General features: G+C 38.2%; 1 protein-coding gene across 3 annotated transcripts in view; it reads right to left on the bottom strand.

The window, feature by feature from the left end:
* The window catches only part of LOC131437211 (BAI1-associated protein 3), a 347,788-nt gene that overhangs the window by 145,413 nt on the left and 183,059 nt on the right, over positions 1 to 19,316 (bottom strand). The window lies entirely within an intron of this gene.

A 19,316-nucleotide genomic window follows, 5' to 3' on the forward strand; every position in this document is an offset into this window, starting at 1 on the left:
ACTGGCTTCTTTTTCCAGAAAAATATGTCTCTGAAAAGCTTCTCCCCTTATAACATGCGATTATTTATCATTTCAAAACACTTAGACAAATTTTATATCAGTCAAAAATATAGCTCTGAATTCATTTTGATCAGATACTTGTTTTTAGGAAATCGTTTAGTTGAAACAGTTCAATGATTTTTTTCTGAAATACATTTTTGGGTAATTATTTATGCAGCTTTATTAACACTCCAAATACCACGCCTCAAAAAAAGTTGGAACGGTAACTTCAAGCTGTCATAGCTAAGCCGTTTTTGAACGAATCTCAATAAATTTTACACACTCGAATTTTGTGAAGTTCGTAGATTGATTCAAAAACTTTGTAGCAGACGATTGATAAAGGAAAACCAATGAAAATTTGATTTTTCCAGTTTCAGGTTTTTTTCACGCGCCTAATATGCCCTATCTGCTTCCCAATTTTCTTTCCTTTGGCATCAACGTCGCATAGAAAATATTGATGACTTTAACTTTACCGAGACATAACTTTGTTGTTAGTTAACCGATTTTCGAAATTTGTTCACCATTGGAAAGGTATTACTTCCAGACTGCAAAAAAAAAAAACAAACGAAAATAGGGTTTTCTACCCAAAGTTATAATGAAAATTGTAGATAGATGTAGTCAGAAAAGGTGAAACTTTTTACAATGATCGTAAATATCTCGAAATTCAAAGCGATATATTTTTACACATCATTCGATTGCTGCTATCACTAGCAATTTTCGCCCTACAACTATTCTTGCACTATCGAAAGAAAACTTTAAAAAATCGATCAATTTATAAATATATATGAATTTTTCATGTTTTTCACATGCTTGTATATAATTCAAAAATTAAAGCGATGACATGTACATTTTTCTCTCCAAAATATTGGAATCATTACCAGAAACAATGTATAGATGAACAAAATTATATATCCCTTCAAAGAATCTCAAAAAATTTGGTACAAATTCAGAGAGTTTCTATTATTGGTAAAATTTTGCCAAACAAAATCAGAACAAAAATTTTAAATTAGTTCACATATCTTTTTTTATTATTTTTGTTGGAAATTTATTATGAACAAAATTCACAAAAAAACTGAAACTTGGATTTCACTGACAATCTTAACAATTCTGGTAAATATACCTAAACTTTAAAAATAATTATATTTTTGTATTGCACAAAAGATTTAAACAATTTTCATGCACAACCCAAATGCAATTGATAACTACTAAAATTTTGATTTTGTTTTAGGTTTGCCGTAGAATCTAAAAAAATCGGTAGAAGATCGGAAATATAAAAATTTTAAAATTGCCATCCGTGTTGTTTTCATCTATTTCATAGAGATGTAATAAAATAAGTTTTGTGATAATACAAAAATTTGAAATAATTTCAATGGCTTTATACAATAAGGAATAGAACGTAAAAATATAAGAATTTCATATACTAACCCATGACAAAAAAACAACTACAATTTAAAAATAATACTTTGCTTGATTTTTGTTTTACAAGCAATAAAGAACAAAATAATATAGCTTAAATTTTCGGCTATCCTAAACGACATCAATTATAATCGACAGAATATTAAAATTTATATTTCACAAACTTAGAATTAATTTGGAATGTACAGAATGCGAAAATTATTTGAATTTTCTATTTGTAAATTCCACTCGAAAATCTATCATTTACTCGTTTTACAATTCAGAGAAAGTCGAACTACGAATTTAGCACAAAAAATCTCACGAAATTAAGTAAAACCTGTTTTTATCCACCTAATGGTGTAATGATGCCTTTCTCATATCTCTCTTATTCTCATACAAAAAAGGTATTCTTTAAACAGTTTTGTTTGATTTTTTGAAAAACATGAAAGTACTTCTGAAACTGGAATCGCCCCGAATATTGGCTTTGCAGCAGCCTTTGCGATTAGCATCAACCAACCAATCTACCTGCAGCTTACAGTTGTCTTCGTCTCGAAAAACAACCTCTTCGTTTGAATGCTTTTTACTGAATAAAACCCTCACTTATGTTACTTTTGTATATGAAATTCAAACTATATAGGGTAATACTTTTTAACCAAAAACATAAAATAATGTTTGTGATTGGATTTTTATCATTAGATTTCAAAATATTGGAACCCTACTGTTTAATTATAATGGCAGTATAATTAAACAGTAGGGTGTCAATATTTTGGAATCATCTTTAATTTCGTAAAGCGGTAGGTGGGCGTGTGGTGCCGGCCGGCATTGGAAGTTATCAGGGAATTAAACTTGTTTGTGCTAGGGTACATAACCAATTTCATTATGTTTATTTATGGCTGTTTATGTTGAACTGCAGGTGGCATAACAGTTCAATATAAACTGCTATGCACTGACGAGTCTAAGACGAAACGTGAAGATAATGTTGAAGGTTTGATCATTTTCCATTTTGAAAAATCATCGGTTTACATGAAATTTACGAAATCGACAAATTTTTTTCAAATATCTTAAAATTGGCTGAAACGATAAGTTCTAGTGTCATAAAAAAAAAATTTTTTTTTTGAATTCACCGAAACCGGAAATTTATTTTTTATGTCAAATATTTTAGAATTGACTGAAACGTCGAGATAACACCAGAACTCGACGCTCGATTTCGGAAATCTTAAAATTAAAAGTCCCAGAGAGTCGATTTTTTCAAAAACAAATTCGAGATGACTCATGATCTCGACGTTCGGTGAGGAAGCGCAAGAAAGTCGAAATTAATCAATACATAAGTAACAGTTCGGCTGAAAAGTTCGTATCGTTTAATAGAAACACACTTTTTTTGCCAAAATTCGTTTTTATTAATCAACATTATAACCATCAGAGGCGATACAGCGATTATAGCGATCTTCCAACTTTTCGATACCATTTTTGTAGTACGATTTGTCCTTTGCCTCAAAATAGGCCTCAATTTCAACGATTACCTCTTCATTGCTTCTAAATTTTTTATCAGCGAGCATTCTCTTGAGGTCTGAGAACAGGAAAAAGTCACTGAGGGCCAAATCTGGAGAATACGGTGGATAAGGGAGCAATTCGAAGCCCAATTCGTTCAATTTCAGCATGGTTTTCATCGACTTGTGACACGGTGCATTGTCTTGATGAAACAAAACTTTTTTCTTCTTCAAATGAGGCCGTTTTTTTGAAATTTCGTCCTTCAAACGCTCTAATAACGCTATATAATAGTCACTGTTGATGGTTTTTCCCTTTTCAAGGTAGTCGATGAAAATTATACCATGCGAATCCCAAAATACAGACGCCATAAACTTACCGGCCGATTGTTGAGTCTTTCCACGCTTTGGGTTCGGTTCATCGCGTGCAGTCCACTCAGCTGACTGTCGATTGGACTCCGGAGTGAAGTGATGGAGCCATGTTTCGTCCATTGTTATATATCGACAAAAAAAATCGGTTTTATATCGATATAACAGCTCCAAACACTGCTCAGAATCATCAATTCGTTGTTGTTTTTGATCGATTGTGAGCTCACGCGGCACCCATTTTGCACAAAGCTTTCTCATATCCAAATATTCGTGAATAATATGTCCAACACGTTCCTTTGATATCTTTAGGGTGTCAGCTATCTCGATCAACTTCACTTTACGGTCATTGAAAATCATTTTGTGGATTTTTTGCACGTTTTCATCGGTAACAGCCTCTTTTGGACGTCCACTGCGTTCATCGTCTTCGGTGCTCATATGACTCGTACGAAATTTTGCAAACCACTTACGAATTGTTGCTCCGCCCGGTGCAGAGTCTGGATAACACTCATCAAGCCATTTTTTGGTATCGGCGGCATTTTTTTTCATCAAAAAGTAGTGTTTCATCAACACACGAAATTCCTTTTTTTCCATTTTTTTCACAATAACAAAAGTAGCTTCACTCAAAATGCAATATCTCACAAACTAATAATCAGACAGCTGTCAAATTTATACACGTATCTTTTGAAGGTTGGTACTAACTGAAAATGGTATGGATTTAATTCTAGTGGCGCCCTCTCATAGAAACGATACGAACTTTTCAGCCGATCTGTTATAGGGAAATTCAACCGTTTAGTGAACCTGGAGGATGTATTCAAACGATTGCTTTTAAAGTCAGATAATATCTGTAATAACATTATCAAATAGAGTAACAACAAACGTAAGCGAACTTCATCTTCCCGAATATGCACCTGAATTAGTTTTAACACTCTAGAAGACAAAAATACCTTATTTTCATATGTAGCAAATAAATGCCTTACAGTACAGTTACTAGAGTATTTTTCAATGAAAAAAACCCAATATTTGAACACAGTTTAAAAATTAAAAAAATATATCTCCTCCGCCTTTATTTAGAAACATGCTCGAAAGTATTTTCTGTCAAATGCAAGAAAAGGATTTTTTTTTGTTTGCCTCAATATTAGATACAGCAGTTTAAAAATAACCCATTTTTGAACTAGTTTTGCTCATAACTTCGATTCAGAAAACGCTACCTGAATTCGACAGTCATCAAAAAAATGGTTTTAACAATGTTCAAAAATACCTAATACGAAAAGTGAAAAAAAAAATATTCTAGAGCAAAAAATCTGATTTTTTGACGAACATCCTAAGGTGCTCTTTAAAAGTAGCTGTAACACTAAAACCGTTGGAGATACTACAATGGTGTCCTCAGCAAAGCTGCTCGATATAAGTTTATCTACAATTTTGCCGACGGATGCAGTCCTCTATCACAACACATCCGGAAAATAAGTTTTGGATCACCTTGATAATAAGAGCCACCCTAATACCATGTACATTGAAATATGGCTTATCTTCACTGATCATTTGTTTTGAAGACATCATAGCTCTAAAGTATAAGGTTAAGCCACAAATGTTTTTGTCCCCCTAAATTGTGGATCCGGATCACTGTGCAATGCGATATAACTAGGAAATTTTAAAATTTCCGATCTTCTACCTATTTTTTGAGATTCTACGGCAAACCTACAATAAAATCAGAAGAAGCGTTTGAGTTGTGCATAAAATTTGTTTAGATCTTTTGTTCAATACAAAAATATAATTATTTTTAGAGTTATAGGTTATTTACTAAAATTTTTAAAATTTTCAGTAAAATCCAAGTTTCAGTTTTTTTTGTAAAGTTTGTTCATAATAAATTTCCAACTGAAATAATAAAAAAATATATGCCATAAAATTTAAAAATTTTTCTTTAATTTTGTTTGGCAAAATTTTCCCAATAATAGAAATACTCTGTATTTGTACCAAATTTCTGGAGATTCTTTGAACGGATATATAATTTTGGTCATCAATACATTGTTTCTAGTAATGGTTTTAATATTTTGTAGCAGAAAAATGTACATGTCATCGCTTTAATTTTTGAGTTATATACAAACATGTGAAAAAAAAAATGAAAAATTCATATGCATTTATAAATTCGTCGATTTTTTGAGGTTTTTTTTTGACTGTGCAAGAATGGTAATTGGGCGAAAATTGTAGCTGGTATCACTAGCAATCGAATGATGTGTAAAAATATATAGGTCATCGCTTTGAATTTCCAGATATTTACGATCATTGTAAAAAGTCTCATCTTTTCTTAAGTCATCTATCTACAGTTTTCATTATAACTTAGGGTAGACAACCCTATTTTTAATTTTTCAGTGCATTTTATTACTTGCAGTAGTACCTTTCCACTGGTGAACAAATTTTGAAAATCGGTTGACTAACAAAGTTATGACTCGGTAAAGTTGAAGTTCTCAATATCCTATTCGCGATGCAGGTGCCGCATGAATGCAGATAGGGCATATTTCGAGCTTGAAAAAAACACTTGGAATAGGAAAAAACAGATTTTTATTAGTTTTACCTTTTTTTATTTATGTATATAAAAAATAGGTATAGAATTCGCTCAAACTTTCGAAAATTTTTCCGAGGCCCGGAGGGTCGAATGACATATACCAATCGATTCAGCTCGACGAACTGAGCAAATGTCTGTGTGTGTGTATGTGTGTGTGTCTGTATGTGTGTTGTCAACTAAGAGGTCGAGATCTCAGAGATGGCTGGACCGATTTTGATCAAACTAGTCGCAAATGAAAGGTCTCCCCGTCACCCAAAACGCTATTGAATGGTTTTGAGATCGGATGTTTACTTTTTGAGTTATTCGAAGTTTTATGTCAAAATTTTCAGTTTTTTGACAGTATCTGTCACAATTGACCTAGAAAACAGAATATGTTTTCAGACTTAGATTCCGCACGATAATACCTATTCAACAAGCCATAGATTGTTAAAATCCGTCCATTTTTAACGGAGATATCGAAATTTTTGTGTAAACGACTTTTCCCCCTATTCCAGCAGTAGGAGTTTTGAGCGCTGTATGACAAAGCAATGCTTGGGAGCAACGGAAAACACGACTTTTTATTCTGTTACATACAATTGTTTCTAAGTACCAAAAAGACTGCGTACAGCATCCTTTTTCATGACAATTTGCCTCGGACCGATTTTAGCACGGCTCGTTTTTGGCAACATAATCATTATTATTATTATTCGTTTATTTAGAGCCTCGGCTTTAACCGTTTGGTCATTCGCCGAGGTGATATAGTGTTGGGAGGGGAGTTTGGGGATGAGTGGGATGGATAGGATTTATAATTACATTTCATTTGATATAGCTACATTGTATTGTTTATAATATATTGAAATATAATTCCTTTGATTTCCTTGTGGATGATCCTCAAAGTTTTTCGTCTGGGGGTCGACTCTGTTAAGAAAGTGACCTGCAGGTGTCGTTGTCCTTGGGCCGTTCGTTGTGGAGATAGGGTTCCCCCGTGTTGCTTAGTTGTAATTCTGGCTGATAGATGCCGTTGTCCGACCTTGGTTGCAATATTGTGTGCTTTCTTTATAACTTTGAGCTGCTTCGTGTTGGTCGTCGACTCGATTTGCGTGATCAGCCGTTTTCTGTTTGGTTGATGTTTAAGGTCTGTTTAATGGTTCAAGATAGTGGGGCCTGCCGTTGTTTTTATTTTTAATGACTCTGGACTTGTGGAGCTCCGGACTGTGTGGAGTAGGACTGTGTTGGATTGGACGGCCGGGTGTGTTCAGGTGAGGATATCGGTGCGTTTCCGTTCAGACTCTGGTGATACTCGCTATGGACTGGGCCGTCCTCATTCCTTCATTGGTCCATTTTCTTTTTAGCATTTTCAGGATGCTCCTCATGATGATGAGCAGGATAAGGATGGTGACCAGTATGATGAGAATTATTACCGCCGTTGATTGTTTGGAGAATTCCTCCGAGTGTTTGTTTTGTGTTTCCACTATGGTTAGCAGAGTGTTTCCGTGTATCTCGGCACGGTTATTCTCTTCTTCGGATGATGAAAAAAAGCCCATTCTGAATGCGACTGACTAATACTCTTGGCGATGTTGAACTGGATGGTTTGGGCTTCGGTATCGGAAATTGATCGATATGCGCTTCGGTCGGTGAATCGGAGCGGTGTGCTGTATGATTATTATTGCTGACACCACTTGTTCGACAATTCGGTCGGTGTATTCATTTTGGTCTTTATTTTAGGTGTCCGAGTGATTGTCAGCTGCTGTCGGTGCTATTGTACAAAACGCTTAGCTGTTTGTTTACGCTGCCGGTAGGTATAATTTTTAATCTAGTTGGCAGATGAAGTTAATTTCGATTTTGTTTTAGGTTTCTCTTGCGTTTTTGAAGACTTTCGGTCGTAATTTTTTCGGTGTTTGGTGTTTTGGTTTGGGTATCTAGATAGCATTCGGGTGGGTTTGCGTTACGGAGTTAGGTTCCTCTTGCGTTTGTGAGGATTTTTGGTCGTGACACTCAAAGACATTCGAGTAGATTGGCATCTCGGAGTAGTTTAAGGAGTGCATGTTCGTTGTCCGGGTTGTTGCTGAGTACCTCGCGGATCGAGCTGGGCAGACTGTGATGTCTGCGAAGACCGTGAAATTTGGGGCAGTTGATGAGAATGTGTTCAACTGAGAGCCTGACGTTGCATATGGGGCAGGATGGTGGTTGACAATTTGAAATGGTGTGTGCATGGGTAATTCTGGTGTGGCCGGTTCGCAATCTGGATAGGGCTCGTTGCTCCATCCGGCTGCTTCTATCGATCCATTTGTCGGGTTCACCTTTAATTTTTTGGGTGTGCCCTGAGGATGCTCTCCAGGTTCTGATGAAGTGGTGTAAAGCTTTTGTATTGACGCATCTGATGAGGTCCATAGCTGGGACCGTTCTGGTAAGGTAGTGGTTGTTGGACCTGCCTAAAGCTGCGAGTGCGTCGGCTTCTTCGTTGCCGGGGATTCCAGAGTGTCCGGGTATCCAACAGATGATCGTCTGGTTGTTGCACTGTTCCTCTATTGCTTGGATGAAGGGGTGTAGGGAATTGCCTGTTTCGAGGGCGGTGAGGACTGCCAAGGAGTCGGATAGAATTATCGTTGGAGTGTTGGGGGGTTTGGATTTGATTGCGTAGAGGATTGCTGAGGCTTCAGCCGAGAATACTGAGCATGATGAGTGTAGCCGAAAGTTGTGGTTGGATGTTGTGCTGTAGATACCGGCTCCGACATGTTCGTTCAGTTTGGATCCGTCGGTAAAAATTTGATGATGATAGGGGTAGTTCTCTTCTATTAGTCGGTGCAAGTGGGTTCGGACTACGTTTGATTGTGTTCCTGCCCGGAGGGTGCGGGTTAAACTGGTGTCGATGCGTGGAGTTTTGGCAAACCATTCCCGCCGGCGGATCTGTTGTATCCTGGCAAGTTTGGGCATTCTGGTATTATTGTACATTAGGTACAGGTCTTTGGCAATACTGAGTAATATTCGATTGTTGCCTCTTGTTCTTTGTAGGAAGCCGAGAGTCCTTTTGAAAATGGTGATATTGGCGTACCATTGGAAGGGTAAGACTCCGGATTCAACGCAGGCAGCGAACGCCGGGGTGCTAGGTAAGAGGTTGCTTGCCAGACGGATTGAGCGGTTGTAGAGAGGAGCTAATGTCTTCTGCATGCCTTCCCGGTTTAGGCAAGTGATTTCAATTCCATAGAAGATCCGGCTGTTGATTAGGGCCTTGCTGATGTTGAGAGCTGTTCGTCGGTTCCATCGGGGGTGGCAGGAGCTTATTGTTTTGATAAGTCGCAGCCGACTTTCGCAGTCTTTTTTAATGTTCTTGAAGTGGTCGTTGAAAGTGAGCTTTCGGTCGATCGTGATGCCGAGTATCTTGGGTAGGCGTTGAAAGGGTATGTTAGTGTTATCCAGTTTAATTGGATTTCCTGCAGCGACATGGTGAGAGTTGCAACAATGTGCAATGGCGCATTTCTGGGGTGCTATGGAAAATCCGACAGAGTTCGCCCATTGGCCGATTTTCTTAACCGCGGTTTGGATCTTCCTGCGAATGAATTTGAGGTTTTTTCCTGTTGAGACGAGGATTATGTCGTCGGCATAGACAAGTATGTGGAGTTTGCTTGTTATGTTTCGGAATACAGGGTTCATTGCTATTAAAAAGAGTGTGACGGCTAGTGCGGAGCCTTGGGGTACCCCGTTGGTTTCGGTGAAGGTTGATGATCGGTTTCCTCCTATGGTAACCTGGAATTGACGATTTTGAAGATAGTTGCTGAGAAATGCACCCATGTTGCCGGTGATTCCTTCTTTAAGTAGCGTGCGCAGTATGCCTTCTCGCCATACTGTATTATAGGCTTTGGCTATGTCTAGGATGGCTATGTCGGCATGCAGGTTTTGGTCTTTTGCGTCGCGTAAAATCTGACCCAGGGTTCCCAGGTGGATTCCTGTTCCTTGGCCTTGGCGGAAAGCGAATTGTCTTTGGTCGAGCAGTTGGTTAGTCTCTAAATAAGCTGACAGGCGGCGGTTTACCATTTTTTCCATGATTTTTCCAATACATGGGAGAAGACTGATGGGACGGAAGTCTTTTACGGTTCTGTTCCCCTCGCATTTCTTGGGAATAGGGACGACTAAGGCACTTTTCCAGTAATCGGGTAGTTCCCCGCGCTCCCATATTGTGTTATAACACTTCAGTAGTGCTTTTTTGGCGTCGGGTGGGAGATGCTGTATGAGTGGGTAGCTGATGCCGTCGCTTCCGGCTGATTTACCGTGTGCTGATGCTAGTGCATGTTGGAGTTCGGAGCCGGAGAATGGTTGGTTGAACTGTTGTCCGGTGTCGGGGGGAAAGGTAGTTTTGATGAGTTCAAGTTTGGCTTTCTTTGTTAGGAATGCAGGATGTAAGGCATTGTTGGCTGATAATGAGGCAAAGTGGGTGCCCATTTCCTCTGCCATTATGGAGGGGTCTATTGTGGTGGCGCCGTTAGTGTTGAGGGTGAAGCCGGTGTGGCGGCGCTTGCCGTTTAGGGCGTTGACCCTTCTCCAAAGTTGGGTTGTGTTTGAGTCGGTTGAGATTTCTTCTAAGAATCGGGTCCAGCTTGCCTCTTTTGCTTCTCGGATTGCTTTCCTGGCTTGGTTCCTTTTAGTTCTGAATATCTGTTCCTTTTCCTGTCGGGTTGGGTTATTAATTTCGGTTTTTTGTAGTACCCGCAGTGCCTTACGGCGGGCTTTGATGGCGTCTGCCACCTCTGGGCACCACCAGTGGATGGCTCGCTTCGCAGCCTTTTTACCTGTTTTAGGTATGGTTTCGTGGGCGGCTTGGTTCATTATAAGGCCGAGCTCTGTGGCGGTGTACTCCCTGTTAGGTTCTATGTTGATTGATACAAGGCGTTCGTATTCGGGCCAGTCCGCACGTTCCGTGATCCATCGTGGTCTTCGTGTAGTGTCGGGTGAGTGTTGGTTATGGGAAATGGTAATGGGAAAATGGTCGCTGTTGGCAGGATCATCGAGGACCTCCCAAGAGCATAATCTGGCTACTGATGATGAAGCTATGGAGATGTCGATTGCCGATTCGGAGTTCCCGCGAGTGAAGGTAATTCTGCCGTCGTTTAGAATTATTGCGTTGTGATCTTCGATGGTTTCGATTATTAGGTTCCCTCGTTGGTTGCTTTGGCGTGCTCCCCAACGTTCGTGGTGGGCGTTGACATCCCCCAGGATGAGGAATGGGGGATGAATTTCTTCAATTAGTTTGCGGAATTTGTGGTTTAAATTGGAAATGTTTTGGGGTAGGTAAATCGAGACGACCGTTATTTTAAACGGGTATGTGATCTGTCTGGCAACAGCGATCAGATCTGTCCGCAGTTGAATGATGGTAGAAGGAATGTCCTTACGTATTCCAAGTCCGACTGTTTGATAGATGTTCTCCCCGGTTTTAGCTTCCCATGTGTAATTGTGTCCGAGCCATGCAGTGGGGTCGGTGGCGTCGGAGAGGTGGGTTTCTTGTAAAGCCAGACAGATAGGATTGGTATTATTGATTAATATTTGTAGGTCGCCTAGAGAGTTTCGTAGTCCGTTAGTGTTCCATTGTAATGCGAGTGTTGTTCGGTTTTGGATCATTTTTGTTTTGTTTTGTAGAGTTAGTTGATCTCGGTGCATGTCTTTTGTTGGAGGGGTTAGTATCTTAATGTCCTTTTATTCGATTGTTGGGTCGATATCCGAGGAATGATCGGTTTCTACCCCCTCCATTTCAGGAGGGGGTGAGAAATTGTCGTTGGCTCTGCTTGTATTCTGTTTCTTTGCTCGTGGTGATTGGGTAGGGGAGTTTTCTCTATGTTTGTCTGCACTTTGTTGAGGTAGTTTCTTCGATGTATTGATAGTTGGGGTTATCTCCGTAAATAGGTTTCCGTAGTTGGCCGTTGCTTTTTCAGGGTTGGATGTGGGGATGTCATCGTTGGAATTGTGTTTGGTTTTCCGGGTGTTGTCTTTGGGATGTGTCCATGTGCTTTGTGACTGGGTGTAGTTTCCAGTAATATGTTTCTTTAGTTCGGCCATCTCAGCGAGAATCTGCATGTTAATTTTTTGGCTTTCTTGTAGCTCTTGTTTCAGTTTTTTTATTAGAGTGTCTTTGCTATTAACCAGTTGTGTGATCTTTGAGCGATATTGGTTTTTGAGTTCCTCGAAGTCTTTTTCCAATTTTTCTGATTTTTCACGCCACTCCTTTGCCTCGTTGCTTGCTACATTAACGAAGGTTTGTTGTTTTGGCTTGTGTAGTTTCCTAGCTTCCGCATAGGTGAGGTTATTGTCGATTTTAGTTTTCACTATTTTCATTTCGGCGATGTAATTCGAACATTTTTTGTATCGAGCGGGGTGGTTTTCGTTGCAATTTGGACATCTGCTGCTCTTTCTGCATGGGTTTTCGCGAGAGTTCTCGTGTTCCTCGCTACAGTTTAAGCAGATCTCTTTCTGGTTGCATGCTTTGCTGCCGTGACCGAAGTGGCCACATCGGTAACATTGCAATGGAGCGGGATAGTACTGCCTTACTTCGGTGCGGATTAACCCAATGAAGATTTTCTCCGGTAGTTTGATACCGGCGAATGACAGAATGAGTAGCGGGGTGTTGGTGAGTGTTCCATTAACAGTCTTAGTAATTCTCCGAACGTCAATAACGTTTTGAGCTTTTAGTTCGGTTAGCAGTTCTGCCTCGGAGAGGTTGATAGTGTCGACGTCGTAGATAACACCCTGGACTCTATTAAGGGTCGGGTGTGGTATGACCTCGACCGGGTAATCATTTCCGAGGCTTTGGAGAGTCCTGAGTCTTGTGTATACGTGCCTGGACGTTGTTTTTAATATGTATTGTGTTCCTCGCGCCGTTTTCGTTGCACTTAGGAATTTGTTGTAGTCAGCCCCGATGAATTGTTGAATAATTTTTTGGATAAGGAAGGGGTTGGGGGGGAGCGTGTTTGTTTGGTTATCATTGATTGTGGGACGTAAAAGTAGTATGTGAGTATCTATTTCGTCACCTTTTTGCATGTATGCGGGGGAGGCACTGGATGGGGGTAAGGGGGGGAAATTATTGAGGGGTGGGGGCTCTGGGCCTCCCATTTTGGTTTTGGTTTCTCGGATGTAGGTGTGGCTTAGTTTACTTACTATCACTATTTGAATGAGTGGTGGTTGCGTGACTTAGCTCTAATTCAATTTGTTGCTATTCTACTCGATACGCGTGGTGGCTAGCACGCTCGCACTTTGATGAGTCAGCACTGTCGCCGACACACTAAACACTCGTGAAGATTGCAGACGCGACGAAAAGCGGATACCGACACTCGCACGTCCGATCGCCAGGAATGTAGCACGAACAATGGCAACATAATCGTTCGAATATGACATATATAAACCAGATGATGGCAGATTTTTTTTAATTATATTGTTTTAAACTACTTACAGCAATAAATGCTGGAAGAACATAACATCCACATACCATTCGAATCAGTTCTCCGAGATCAGCAAATGCGTGTGTGACAAATAATTTCACTCAATTTTCTCTGAAAATTTCTTTTCTACAAATTCAGATTCATACGAAAATTCGTATGCTCCAAAACAAAGTTCCTGAATTATGTTTGGTTCTGACCTCTGGTTCCGGAACTACAGGATGATATGTGAAACGAAATCAAAATTGTGTAACTCATTCTACTCGTAGATGTCTGAATCGATCTAAGATTCAAATGAAATCTAAGAATCATCTAAGATTCAAATGAAATCTAAGAATCATCTAAGATTCAAATGAAATCTAAGAATCATCTAAGATTCAAATGAAAAGTTTCAAGATTCTATAAAATATCTTGCTCTTCAGTCAGATCCAACTTCCGGTTTCGGAGATACAGGGTGATTAGTATAAAAATGTCTATTCCACATAAATTAATCAGGTTTATCGGGTTAGCAGATTTGGATAGTCAATAAAAAAAAATTAACTTTTTTCAGTTTTAGTGGTATTCAGTTGTCGATTCAGAAGGCACCTAAAAATTTAATTCGTGCTATGATTTCTCAAAGATGTCTTCACTGATTTTCAAATATTTTGAAACAAATGTAAACTATACAGCTATTTAGGTGAATTTATCTGACTTCGGCCATACCGATTTTAGAATTCCGGTTCCAGTATAAAATCGTTTCTCAAAGCTCAATCGTTTTCTCAAAAAAGCCTAATCAAATTTCAGAAACAAAAATTTAAATTGAATTAAACTTATATACAAAATTAATTAGTTTTATACATACATACAAAAATTAATGAATTTTATCCAATTAAGCTTCAAAGTTGAACTCAAAACTGTTGAAATTTATATGTCATATGGCCATACGAATCGGTTTGGGTTATACTGGTTCCTGAATACCGGCTCTAAAAGTACCTTAAATTACCGTAAAATCTAAAGTGGAACTTACATATCATGGCATGTTTAATCGATTATCACACTTCTAGATTTAAATTCGATTGTATTTGCAGTTTCGACATTACAGAGTAATGAGTGATTACAATCTCAAATTGTCGCTTAAAACGACGGTCAATAAAATAATGTAATGAAAACTTAAACACCGAAGAATATTCATGCAAAAAACACATGCGGATTGATAAAAAAAGGTATCATCTCACTGCTAGGTGGATTAGTCACGTTTTTCCTAAGCGATCGTCTATATTGACATACTTAAAATAATCTACAAGCTTCACAAAATTCGAGGGTGTAAAATTTATCGACATTGGTCAAGTAACAACTGAGCTATGATAGCTCCAAGTTACCGTTACCAACTTTTTTAGGCTTGGTATTAGGAGTGTTAACTAAAGTATCCAAAATAATCTCGAAACAAAGTGTAGAACAGAAGAAGCGAGAAGCAACAAGGGTCCGGAAATATTCACGTTTTTTGCAATGTCCTTGCGTGTCAATTGGCTTGCGGAAAAGGGTATAAATTTCGTTGAGAAAAATATCAATCCACCAAATTGCCCTCAGCTACGACCCATCGAACGTTACTGGGCAATCGTGAAGAGGGTCTTCAAGAAGACTGGTAAGGCAGCTGGGAACATGCAGGAGTTCAAAAAAATATGGGCTCAAGCGTCCAAAAAATGCGATGCAACATTTGTCCGGAGCTTGATGAAGAACGTTCGATCAAAAGATGGAAAATTCGTGAAGGAATAACTTAAATTTCATCCGGTTTTCATTATGCTCAAGTTTAACCTGGTGCAAAAAAAAAATAAATTTTTTAGTTTGAATAAAATATCGTTTTTTATCATAATTTGAAAGAAAAATTTATGGATAGCTTATTTTCGATACACTCCTTATTATGTTGTTGCTGAAGTCCAAAGTAAAATACTGTCGAATTTCTAGAATGGAAAAATAATATTTGAAAAAGTTACATATTTTCAAATTATGAAAAAAATTCAAATTTTTCAACAAAATTTTATTAAAGAACGCTAATTTTCCAATAAAAAAAATTAATCAAAATTTTGCTATATGCTACTGTTCTCGAGATATAGCGGCTCGAAAATAAAAATCGAGAAATTTTTCATTTTTGTAACGATATTCAAATGGTTTAAATGAGTTTATTAAGAAAATACTTTTTCACCCGATAGAATTTCAGTTTAAGTTCTTATGCAATGTTCGAGAGTTGTTAAAGATTTCTTATTGCTTCACAATATTTACAATTTTAATACTAGCATTATAATTTTAAAATCGTTTTTTTTAGTAATTGCTTTTGAACATTGTTCATTAAGATGTTGCTTGGTATTTCTATACTCTATTGTACTTGGATAGGAAAAGAAAATTGGTGTTAGTTGTTCCCTCTTCCGCTTTTGAGCTCATTCGAATAGTTCCTTTGCATTTTTAATAGGATGCTCACGTTCCTTAGCAAGATTTGCCCTTGTAGTTTTCGAGTTTTAGACCACTGTTTACGTGGTGCATCCGGAACCGGAGACTGGCAACCGGTATAGCCGGAGTCGGGTTGTTTGATAACTAACAAAATATACAAATTTGAACACGGTTTTGAAAATTTGTTCCATGTGCAGTGGAATACCAAATTGAGTAGTACTGGTTGTTGATTAATGGCTTGAATTACGCGTGGCATAAAAAGAATGTCAAATCCAAGAAAATCAAAAAAAAATCACCGTTCATAATGAATACCGATCTTCCGTGATAAAATTCGATTACATTCGATTCGTGGGATTACCGTGTCAAACTTACGATACAAATTTTTTGCTATAAGTAATAAGTAAGTTCGATTGAACAAAACAAGTGTTTCGGTGTGCATTCACTTCATTCTGCAATACGAAATATATTAAATTATTTGTAATATGAATGGTCTAAGCTGTAAGATAGAAATTTTCAGCCTAAGAGTCGCAACTTTACTTGAAACGTTATAGAAAAAGAAGAGAAAGTAAACACAGCGAGACTCTCATTGGTATCTAGATGCCACTAGATCTACTCGAATAGGAAGTTGTAATAGTTCACTTTGCTGTCATTTCTTATTTGGGCCCTATTTTATTATTGAAATGGCAACATAATGTTTCAATTTGATATAATAACTAGTTTTGCTATTCTTCTGCATTTTTTAGAGATAATACAACTTAGGTAGGTATAAGACCAACGTATCTAATAAATTGTTATAACTTCAAGAGAAGTTTTAAAAATTTTAGTGGATTGATTGAAAATGCAAGATAAAATCGTGTTTGGCTGATATTTATAAAAAATTTGAGTTATAAAATGTGCAAACTTGCTATACTAGTTATTCATCGTTTTATTTAATTTTGTCATTTATTCGGTACTCAGCAACGAAAGGGACATATTTTTCGAAACGACCAATCGTGTTCCCTAAAATATAACATTTTAAATTACTTACTGCATTCTACATCTTAATTGTGCTGTACTATTGTTCTGGCATTAGCAATACCTTTATAAGGTATTACTCTGATCATGCGGGGGACAATTTTAAATATTCTGTTTAGCTATTTTAGCTTTTGCTTCAACCTCACGAATGCCACGTGTTTTTTAAATGAGGTTAAATTACTTTCAACTGCCTGCTAAAACTTTCGGAATAATTGAGTAATGTCGAGATTCACTGTTAATACTTCTCGAAAAACGTATTACAATTAGCATGCGTTGAAAGTCTGAATGGTTTATTCGTCCTTGGCTACTAGATTTGAAAATTGGGCCACTGCATGAAAGCTTTTATGCTTTCATGGTTGGCTAATGTTTCTGTTCAAGGCGAAAGTCAGTGCTTGCTACGATGGAATGCTTCGAATCTTTCAGTCGTGTAGATGCATTCGTTCCATGGAAAATTGGGGTGGTCGAAGTTTTTGAGTTGAATTGTCTTGTTTTTAACCCAAGAAGGAAAGAAAATGTCTAAAAAAAAAACTAGAATAATAAATAATTTTGTTCACGGAAATCTCCAGCAACCCGATTATATACTCAGCCTGACATTTCATCAGTGACCCAAGCAAATGCATTTTGATGAACACGTGGGATGTCTCTTAGATCTGTTCCATAATTGCGTTGAAAAAATTTCACCGGAAATCTCAAAACAGCACAAACATTCGCCTAGCCTAACGAATCAGCACTACCCAGCTTTTCCGGGTCGCCCACACAGCCAGCCTTCCGCAGGATTTTGAATAAGCACAGCTTCCTGAAAGTGGAAATGTTCTGCCAATCGACATTTGCATTGTGATTGGCATCAGCTGAAAACCGCGGCCTCATTAGTACAGCATGTTTTTGGAAACACTTCAGTTTCGGAAGCATTGGAAAACAACACGGTGCTAACTCAAACAATGACTCAACAATTCGCTACACTTTAGCACATTTTGCCATCGCTTGGGTTTTTTTTCCTCTCTCTCCGGTCGACAGTAAAGCAAAATGGTGATTTCTATTAAAAACTTTTGCCATGATTTTTTTTCTCCCGTTCCACGTAATTCACTCCAGTTCACTGCCAACGCGACAGAGTGCCACCACTCAAAGCAGTACTGGAACGCTCAAGTGAACACCCAAAGTGTCAAATTTTTGTGTAATATTGTAATCAAAACTTTGACCAGTGCTTTTGTGCTATTTGGCTCTATTTGTGCTTTTCATCTTTCTCGTGACCTCTGGAGTAACGCTGGATAATGGTTGCTGATTTGCGACTGGCAAGGATAATTTTTTTTATTTATTTCAGACGAGTCTAGTCTAGTCTAGTCTAGTCTAGTCTAGTCTAGTCTAGTCTAGTCTAGTCTAGTCTAGTCTAGTCTAGTCTAGTCTAGTCTAGTCTAGTCTAGTCTAGTCTAGTCTAGTCTAGTCTAGTCTAGTCTAGTCTAGTCTAGTCTAGTCTAGTCTAGTCTAGTCTAGTCTAGTCTAGTCTAGTCTAGTCTAGTCTAGTCTAGTCTAGTCTAGTCTAGTCTAGTCTAGTCTAGTCTAGTCTAGTCTAGTCTAGTCTAGTCTAGTCTAGTCTAGTCTAGTCTAGTCTAGTCTAGTCTAGTCTAGTCTAGTCTAGTCTAGTCTAGTCTAGTCTAGTCTAGTCTAGTCTAGTCTAGTCTAGTCTAGTCTAGTCTAGTCTAGTCTAGTCTAGTCTAGTCTAGTCTAGTCTAGTCTAGTCTAGTCTAGTCTAGTCTAGTCTAGTCTAGTCTAGTCTAGTCTAGTCTAGTCTAGTCTAGTCTAGTCTAGTCTAGTCTAGTCTAGTCTAGTCTAGTCTAGTCTAGTCTAGTCTAGTCTAGTCTAGTCTAGTCTAGTCTAGTCTAGTCTAGTCTAGTCTAGTCTAGTCTAGTCTAGTCTAGTCTAGTCTAGTCTAGTCTAGTCTAGTCTAGTCTAGTCTAGTCTAGTCTAGTCTAGTCTAGTCTAGTCTAGTCTAGTCTAGTCTAGTCTAGTCTAGTCTAGTCTAGTCTAGTCTAGTCTAGTCTAGTCTAGTCTAGTCTAGTCTAGTCTAGTCTAGTCTAGTCTAGTCTAGTCTAGTCTAGTCTAGTCTAGTCTAGTCTAGTCTAGTCTAGTCTAGTCTAGTCTAGTCTAGTCTAGTCTAGTCTAGTCTAGTCTAGTCTAGTCTAGTCTAGTCTAGTCTAGTCTAGTCTAGTCTAGTCTAGTCTAGTCTAGTCTAGTCTAGTCTAGTCTAGTCTAGTCTAGTCTAGTCTAGTCTAGTCTAGTCTAGTCTAGTCTAGTCTAGTCTAGTCTAGTCTAGTCTAGTCTAGTCTAGTCTAGTCTAGTCTAGTCTAGTCTAGTCTAGTCTAGTCTAGTCTAGTCTAGTCTAGTCTAGTCTAGTCTAGTCTAGTCTAGTCTAGTCTAGTCTAGTCTAGTCTAGTCTAGTCTAGTCTAGTCTAGTCTAGTCTAGTCTAGTCTAGTCTAGTCTAGTCTAGTCTAGTCTAGTCTAGTCTAGTCTAGTCTAGTCTAGTCTAGTCTAGTCTAGTCTAGTCTAGTCTAGTCTAGTCTAGTCTAGTCTAGTCTAGTCTAGTCTAGTCTAGTCTAGTCTAGTCTAGTCTAGTCTAGTCTAGTCTAGTCTAGTCTAGTCTA

The sequence above is a fragment of the Malaya genurostris genome, chromosome 3, assembly GCF_030247185.1.
Source record: "Malaya genurostris strain Urasoe2022 chromosome 3, Malgen_1.1, whole genome shotgun sequence".
In the NCBI taxonomy this organism is placed as follows: Eukaryota; Metazoa; Arthropoda; class Insecta; order Diptera; family Culicidae; genus Malaya; species Malaya genurostris.